Here is a 6,705-nt window from a genome sequence, read left to right on the forward strand (position 1 = left end):
TTTAAAAGTAAGGCCATAAAAGAGTGGGTTCTTTTTTCTGTGTTACTTTTATTCTCTGTCCTCCAGATTTATTGCTTGTCCAAAGTAGCAGCCACCATAAACCCTTCTTTCAATAGAATGCTATTTGAATTGCAAAAGTGAGGATATCCAAGAACATATAATCTAGAAAAAGTAAATATGATAATATTACAAAATGATTTTTAAAAGGCGATATATTTTCATGGAGATACCTGAGAGGCCGAACCAGAATTCCATCTTGGCTCCATGGTTCAATTTGGTAATGGTACTATAAGATGCTCCATCATCACGTCTTACTTTTAATTTTACAGAAAAGCAAATCTAGTGACATCCTTCTAAACCAGAGGAGGAAAAACTCCAGGTTCCACTTCTATGAGATGAACTATAAACACTTCTAAAAGCAACTTATGTAAATTCTCTCCCTGAAAGTTGCTGGATATTCCCTGCATTTTTTAAAAAATGATACATAGACAAAGATATTTCTCTAGAGAATTTACATTTTTATATCAGTATAGCATTGCTCTTATTGTGAATCAGTGCTTTCTTGCTCTCCTTCCCATTTTCCACCTGTCTTAAGAGTTTGAAGGGTTGCTATGGTACTGAAGAGGAATTTTCCACTCAAATAGCTAACCTTATAATCAGCTCTTTGTTCTGCTTTTGTAGACATGCTTGCCACATAGGCTGAAAGGCAGAGTGACTTCGAGATCAACTGAAGCCTCGCCCTCCCCTAGATAACAGATGTATTGCCTAAATTCCTATCTGAAAATCTCATGCTCTGTAACTGCCCATAGCCCATAGCAACTCCCACGTTCTGTAACCGCCTGAGGACTAATTAACCAATCAGCCCATGTCAACTATAACTGCGTGGATAAGCCTTATAAAAGTAAGGTTACCCCTGAGCTCGGGACCCAGATCTTCAGAGCACTAGCTCTTCTGGGACCGCTGGCATAATAAACCTGAGTTCTCCAACCCTCCGAGTGCTGCTTGGTTTCTTGCTGGTCTGATTTTTCTGCAACAGTACTAGTGTACTTGTTCCCTTAGATTTCCCATTCCCCTCCTGCTGCTGCTTCCTTTTTAGCTAGCTTTTAAATGTTAATCCAGGCCTCTCCCTGCCTGGCCTGTAACCTGTTCAAAATGTGTCTAGTACTTGCCTCATTTTACTCTTGTTGTTGGGTTTATTTGCATGTCCTTAACACTTTGTGAGTTTTCTTCTGGGACTTGCAACAGTCACCTTTAACTTCATCTCCCACTTGCTAATTCCTCATCCAATTGCCTCATATCAAACTGGTTTGATTTCTCCGGTAGCTTATTTAACACTCTGCCTAGCTTAGATTTCCACCCAAGGCAGTAGGCATTTCAATCGAATTGTGTCCTTGCAATTTATTTTTCCAGACTTTCCTAGAAACTACAATTACTTCTTACCTACATTTGTCTTGCTGATTGAATGACCTCAGCTTGAGAGGCAACATGTTAGGGTAGCTGGATGGCATTAAAGTGTGACTTGGGGTAGGAAGGCCTGGTCCAAGCCCTTCTATCTTCATGGTATGGTATGGAGATAATCACACCTGGAGTGTTGGCATGGCTGTGTTACTTAGGTTGTTTCAGGCTGCCAGGAAGAGGTATTCCAGTTTATGAGCTGAATGTACAAGTGGCCTCATAGATAACTGAAAAGTGGCTCAGAGTTGTACTGACATAAGAGAAGCAACAGTAGCTCAGATCTGGGACTTTGGCATTCTCCTTGCATCTCACATCCAAAAGTCCCCTGCAGAAGGGATCTGGGTGGGTCATTTATTTACCCTTTATCTTGTAGCCTCCTGATTGAATAGACTTTGGCTCAGCTATTGATCCCTGGTCCAAGCAACTGTGACCAAGTAGCACAGTTGACTCAACTCAGGAACAAGCTGCAGCTGACCAAAAGCATCTTCCTGTGGAAAGTACTGCCTGGTACCCCTTTCCCCAGAATGGGGGCTGTGGTCACAGCAAATGTTTATGGCAGCCTGCCTGCAAGGGGATTCTTGCAACGCTGATACTCACACTCCTTGAGAAAAAGATCCAGTGGTCAAATACATTTGGAAACAGCACATGTTACCTCATTCTGTTTAGAGATTCACAATGCACATTAGTATATCAAAGGTGTGGAGAAGCCCTACAATAACAACTCTTTAACTTGGCTTGAGGCGGCACTACCAAGTAAATTCTTTTTACTTAACATCTTGTTGATGCTCAATAGAAGATACTTTGACAAGTGTTGACTTGACCTCATGAACTGCCTGGTGCCACCAGCTTTATCACTGTCCCCCGAACCAGCAGTTCCCAAGTACTGTGCATCAAAACCACCTGGGGACATTTGACTAAATAGAGTGAGCTAACTGTACCTCTAGAGATTCTGACTTACTTTGGGGAGGGGCCTAGAGATCAGAATTCAAATGCTCCCCAGGTATTAGAGCTTCAAATAATAGTAATTCTATTATTAAAAAATAGAATAAAAATAGCATTTATTGAACATATCCTATGTGGCAGGCACTAATCAAGTGTGACTTTATTTTCTTATTTTATTCTTAAATCTACCCTGCCAAATAGATATTATTATCACTAGTTTACAAGTAAGGAAAGTGAAGTTCCATGAGGCTAGACAAGCCCATAATCACACAGCTTATGCGGTATGAGGCTGAGAAATCAGAAACTTCTGATTTCTATATCCAAATTCTTTAGTCTACACGTCTCTTCCGGGAACCTTCTTCTCTTTGTCTGGAAGTGCCTATTACTGGTGGACAGTTAACAAATTATTGTGGAATGAACAAATGTCATTAAGGACTTCCAAGGTCTCTTTCAGCAAAAACATCCCAAAATTCTGTGACTCAATGTTGTGAAGAATAAATGATACCACACAATTTGAGGTCATATCCACGTAGACGCTCAATATTTTTTCACTATTTTAAAAGTAAGGCCATAAAAGAGTGGGTTCTTTTTTCTGTGTTACTTTTATTCTCTGTCCTCCAGATTTATTGCTTGTCCAAAGTAGCAGCCACCATAAACCCTTCTTTCAATAGAATGCTATTTGAATTGCAAAAGTGAGGATATCCAAGAACATATAATCTAGAAAAAGTAAATATGATAATATTACAAAATGATTTTTAAAAGGCGATATATTTGCATGGAGATACCTGAGAGGCGGAACCAGAATTCCATCTTGGCTCCATGGTTCAATTTGGTAATGGTACTATAAGATGCTCCATCATCACGTCTTACTTTTAATTTTACAGAAAAGCAAATCTAGTGACATCCTTCTAAACCAGAGGAGGAAAAACTCCAGGTTCCACTTCTATGAGATGAACTATAAACACTTCTAAAAGCAACTTATGTAAATTCTCTCCCTGAAAGTTGCTGGATATTCCCTGCATTTTTTAAAAAATGATACATAGACAAAGATATTTCTCTAGAGAATTTACATTTTTATATCAGTATAGCATTGCTCTTATTGTGAATCAGTGCTTTCTTGCTCTCCTTCCCATTTTCCACCTGTCTTAAGAGTGTGAAGGGTTGCTATGGTACTGAAGAGGAATTTTCCACTCAAATAGCTAACCTTATAATCAGCTCTTTGTTTTGCTTTTGTAGACATGCTTGCCACATAGGCTGAAAGGCAGAGTGACTTCGAGATCAACTGAAGCCTCACCCTCCCCTAGATAACAGATGTATTGCAGATAAGCCTTATAAAAGTAAGGTTACCCCTGAGCTCGGGACCCAGATCTTCAGAGCACTAGCTCTTCTGGGACCGCCGGCATAATAAACCTGAGTTCTCCAACCCTCCGAGTGCTGCTTGGTTTCTTGCTGGTCTGATTTTTCTGCAACAGTACTAGTGTACTTGTTCCCTTAGATTTCCCATTCCCCTCCTGCTGCTGCTTCCTTTTTAGCTAGCTTTTAAATGTTAATCCAGGCCTCTCCCTGCCTGGCCTGTAACCTGTTCAAAATGTGTCTAGTACTTGCCTCATTTTACTCTTGTTGTTGGGTTTATTTGCATGTCCTTAACACTTTGTGAGTTTTCTTCTGGGACTTGCAACAGTCACCTTTAACTTCATCTCCCACTTGCTAATTCCTCATCCAATTGCCTCATATCAAACTGGTTTGATTTCTCCGGTAGCTTATTTAACACTCTGCCTAGCTTAGATTTCCACCCAAGGCAGTAGGCATTTCAATCGAATTGTGTCCTTGCAATTTATTTTTCCAGACTTTCCTAGAAACTACAATTACTTCTTACCTACATTTGTCTTGCTGATTGAATGACCTCAGCTTGAGAGGCAACATGTTAGGGTAGCTGGATGGCATTAAAGTGTGACTTGGGGTAGGAAGGCCTGGTCCAAGCCCTTCTATCTTCATGGTATGGTATGGAGATAATCACACCTGGAGTGTTGGCATGGCTGTGTTACTTAGGTTGTTTCAGGCTGCCAGGAAGAGGTATTCCAGTTTATGAGCTGAATGTACAAGTGGCCTCATAGATAACTGAAAAGTGGCTCAGAGTTGTACTGACATAAGAGAAGCAACAGTAGCTCAGATCTGGGACTTTGGCATTCTCCTTGCATCTCACATCCAAAAGTCCCCTGCAGAAGGGATCTGGGTGGGTCATTTATTTACCCTTTATCTTGTAGCCTCCTGATTGAATAGACTTTGGCTCAGCTATTGATCCCTGGTCCAAGCAACTGTGACCAAGTAGCACAGTTGACTCAACTCAGGAACAAGCTGCAGCTGACCAAAAGCATCTTCCTGTGGAAAGTACTGCCTGGTACCCCTTTCCCCAGAATGGGGGCTGTGGTCACAGCAAATGTTTATGGCAGCCTGCCTGCAAGGGGATTCTTGCAACGCTGATACTCACACTCCTTGAGAAAAAGATCCAGTGGTCAAATACATTTGGAAACAGCACATGTTACCTCATTCTGTTTAGAGATTCACAATGCACATTAGTATATCAAAGGTGTGGAGAAGCCCTACAATAACAACTCTTTAACTTGGCTTGAGGCGGCACTACCAAGTAAATTCTTTTTACTTAACATCTTGTTGATGCTCAATAGAAGATACTTTGACAAGTGTTGACTTGACCTCATGAACTGCCTGGTGCCACCAGCTTTATCACTGTCCCCCGAACCAGCAGTTCCCAAGTACTGTGCATCAAAACCACCTGGGGACATTTGACTAAATAGAGTGAGCTAACTGTACCTCTAGAGATTCTGACTTACTTTGGGGAGAGGCCTAGAGATCAGAATTCAAATGCTCCCCAGGTATTAGAGCTTCAAATAATAGTAATTCTATTATTAAAAAATAGAATAAAAATAGCATTTATTGAACATATCCTATGTGGCAGGCACTAATCAAGTGTGACTTTATTTTCTTATTTTATTCTTAAATCTACCCTGCCAAATAGATATTATTATCACTAGTTTACAAGTAAGGAAAGTGAAGTTCCATGAGGCTAGACAAGCCCATGATCACACAGCTTATGCGGTATGAGGCTGAGAAATCAGAAACTTCTGATTTCTATATCCAAATTCTTTAGTCTACACGTCTCTTCCGGGAACCTTCTTCTCTTGGTCTGGAAGTGCCTATTACTGGTGGACAGTTAACAAATTATTGTGGAATGAACAAATGTCATTAAGGACTTCCAAGGTCTCTTTCAGCAAAAACATCCCAAAATTCTGTGACTCAATGTTGTGAAGAATAAATGATACCACACAATTTGAGGTCATATCCACGTAGACGCTCAATATTAACCCTCTTTTGTTTACGCTGAAAAGCATTCCTTAATTAACATTGCACAATTCCTAGCTGTCTAGCCTTCAATGAACTCTTCTACTTACAGTTTGGCTCTACTCTAACTAAATGGTAACAGCAATTGCATATGCAATAACCTATAAAGCTAATTCAAGAAAGACATTAGCTCTTAAAAATGATTGAGGAGCAAATGTGCTATCTATAGGTCCTAAAATAGAGCTCCCATTCTATGAAAATTCCTTTGCACATCAATAAAAATACGTACCACTAAACAGCTTGTCACTAAAAATCATCTTCCTGGGGTTAAATGCTCTTTGTGCAGATGTTCAGGAGATATTACACAGGATCCAGGCATTGGCTGCAGCTAAGAAATTCCACACTTAAATCTGAAAACTTTCCATGATAATTTTTCTACTCTCCCTCAAATCGGGAATGAAAAAAATCCATCATACACAGAAGCAAGGCCTTTCTCCTGGCGCTTAGGTTTCTGGAATTCGTAATGGGGATGTTACACCAAGCTTTAGGACACAAAGCAGCCATTTGGAAGGGCTTTACTGCCACATCGTGGTCAAAATGTGCATTACCATCCAAAGCAAGGGCCACACAACCTGTGCGCGGCTCTAAACCACTTCTCTTATGACAGAAATGCCTATGACATCTTTTGACATGCCTCAATAAACTAAGACAGAAAAAAGGGTATTAAACTGTCTGGCAATAGCCCTTGGTTGGGAATAGGTTCTTTTAAACTGGTTTCTCCCAGGCAATCATACCTGAGCTTGCTTACACGCGCCTAGTTTCAAAAAAGTATTTTTCAAATTCTTTTTCTATTGACTGTGTTTTGAAGAAAACTATTTTGTAACACCAAGAAAAGGCCTAACTCCAGGATTATTTCCTCTATTCCCAATTTCCACCAACTAATTTCTTTCT

This window comes from Pteropus vampyrus, unplaced genomic scaffold (assembly GCF_000151845.1).
Source record: "Pteropus vampyrus isolate Shadow unplaced genomic scaffold, Pvam_2.0 Scaffold41, whole genome shotgun sequence".
Classification (NCBI taxonomy): Eukaryota; Metazoa; Chordata; class Mammalia; order Chiroptera; family Pteropodidae; genus Pteropus; species Pteropus vampyrus.